This window comes from Cydia fagiglandana, chromosome 16 (assembly GCF_963556715.1).
Source record: "Cydia fagiglandana chromosome 16, ilCydFagi1.1, whole genome shotgun sequence".
Taxonomy (NCBI): Eukaryota; Metazoa; Arthropoda; class Insecta; order Lepidoptera; family Tortricidae; genus Cydia; species Cydia fagiglandana.
Window position 1 is genome coordinate 15,956,321 of NC_085947.1, and position 2,788 is coordinate 15,959,108.

Genomic DNA, 2,788 nt, shown 5'->3' on the forward strand with positions numbered 1-2,788 from the left:
CATGAAGGCGACGAGCTCCCGCGCGCCAACCCGCTGGACGAGCCCCCGCAGGCCTGACCGCACCCCGCACCTCTAGATTAAGGTATATCATTAATGTGATTCGATTCCAATAGATGCTTGTTGCCATTACGATTATACGTTTCTACAACGTTCTACAACATTAACCCCTCGAGTCCCGAGCGTAGAAGACGCCGAAAACTCTTACGTCCCCGGGGGTTTTTGACTTTTCATAAATTTTATATAAACGTCGGCGACTCTCCGGACATTAAATTGGATCAAATTTAAACTTTTTGCCGTTCGCATTACTTCAACATTAAACTTGACCGGAAAAACGACGTAAAACCTCCGTCGTAAATTATTTATAAATATAAAAATACAATTTGAATAAGCTACTTCTATGACATTGTATAATTGATTTTGAAAACCTTTTGATTGATTTGTTAAAAATGACACTTTTTTACCTTCTTTTTCAAATCCAATTAATATACAATCGCCATCAGATATACCGGAGCGGCCAAAATGCTCATAAATATCTAAACACACACCTTGACAATAGAATCGTGTTCAGATATTTGTGAACGCCTTGGCCGCTCCAATATATCTGATAGCAACTGTACACTCGCTAAACACAGTGACAGTAACAAAGTGACATAATAGTGCAGCCTATGCGAAAAGATAAGAGTCATAAAATGTATTCGTTCCTTTATATTCCAAGACTCATCTCTTACCACACAGACTAGCTTAGAATCTGCAATATAAACTTGAGTAACGACGTCCAACAAAATGGTGTGATTAAATAGTTTAACATTTCTACACCAAATAAAAGGAACGATAGTTAACAACTAGCTATATAAGAATAATTCCATCAACCGTGATTGATGATAGCCACAAACTGTTCAAATGTGATGACGAATTTATTAATATTTTATTAATAAATAAAAGAGTGTAAAGCATTGAAAATATTACAATACAACTGTGTATGTCACATGGTTAAAATACTAATTTCGAAATAATCTTTATGTATTCAAAATAACTTTAATATAGCTATTAGCGCTATTGCTCAAATTTTAGTAAAAAAATTACCCCCTTTCAAAGCAATAAATAGCTAGATGATGATGTTTTGAAAGCAGAAAATGGTTGATTCCATTACAAAAATCTTGCGTATTTATCACTAAGGTGTTTTCGGGTAATGCCGAATACTCCAAAGTATTGGGCGTCCCTCCTAAGTCCCAGAAACTTAGGTTTTATTTTTGATATTGGAAACTTGTCTTATTTAATGAAAGTTACCATTAAATTTTGAAATAAAGCCTTTATAAGGGCCCCAGGGACTCTTTTTACACCTGTTATATGGCACGAATGTTTAGATTCACGTCTCTACTGTGGACAACAAAATGAAATACTATAAAAGCCTATTTTTTGTTTTAAAGGCACTACCTTTTCTGTTAACCTATGTGAGATCTTGTAGGTAATTCGCCAGTAACTGGCCGCCACCTAAAAATTAATTCTATTCACCTATAAACAGAATTCATTTTAGTATAAGGTTTCAATAACTGGCCACCTTATACTAAAATGAATCCTATTCATAGGTGAATAAAATTCATTCTTGGTTTGGGGTGGCCAGTTACTGGCGAATTACGCTATGTACTTTTACTATGCACCACAGAGATACCAACTTTTGTTTTAATATTGTTTATGACCATATTTGTACTAGCAATGGAATCAGTGCCAAGATATCGTTACATAGGCTTAGTAAATTAAATTTATTTGGCTTTATGGTCATTTTCACTTAAAAGTATACCATTTACTTTTTTTCGGAAATCCATCATCATCATCATCACAATCGATTTAAAAAGAAAATAAAAGTGACAAGAAATTTCAGTTTTGTAACGCATTTTCACATACATTTTGTATGGACCGTTACAAAACTGACACCCAAAATTTGTATGAAATACTGGGGACACTTTTTTCTTTGTCTCATTCAATAGTACTCGTCTAAATAGCCCAAAAGCTGATGATTTTTCGAAAAAAAGTAAATGGTACCATTTTTTCTGAAAACCCCCTTATAATTCCTATAGCTGATATATTGTGATTAATGATATTAGCGAGTAAGGTTTAGTAATTCTTTTACTAACTCCAGTAGCTTAATGAAATTATAAAAAAAATACCAAAAACGTATGAAGCGCACAGTTAACAGTGACCGTCCAATCAAAAAAGGGTGTAGAATCACGATTGAAAATATCATGATCATGAATAAAATTAGCGTTGCTGTTCGCCGTAATAAGTTACTCCATTTTTTTCTCAGTGCACTATTTAATAAAAAATAATGACGAGAGAAATCCTTCAAATATTTTAGAATCTTAGCCATATAAAAAGCCTAGAATAGGCAGAGATAATCATAATATCTTTGTCTTACATTAGTACATACTAGCACCCAAAAGAAAAGGATGAGTATAGTTTTCCTGGTTCTTACTGACTGACAAATTGGTTTGACCAACTATAACCTCTTGATTGGGGATTTATTTGTACAATTTCCTACTAGGCAACTATATTTTTCTAATCTTTGAATGTGTAGCAGTTTATAGGGAGCGAATGACACAGTGCGCATGGCATTCATTGCATAGAGTTAGACCAAGAAAAGTCTGCAGCGATTTTGATAGTCCACGCAGTGCAGGTGTTATTTTTATACCTCATAATTTCATAGAAGGTTGACGTTTAAATTAACACTTGCACTGCGTGGGCTATAAATCTCTGCAGACTTTTCATAGTCTAACTCTAGGTATTAGGGGCC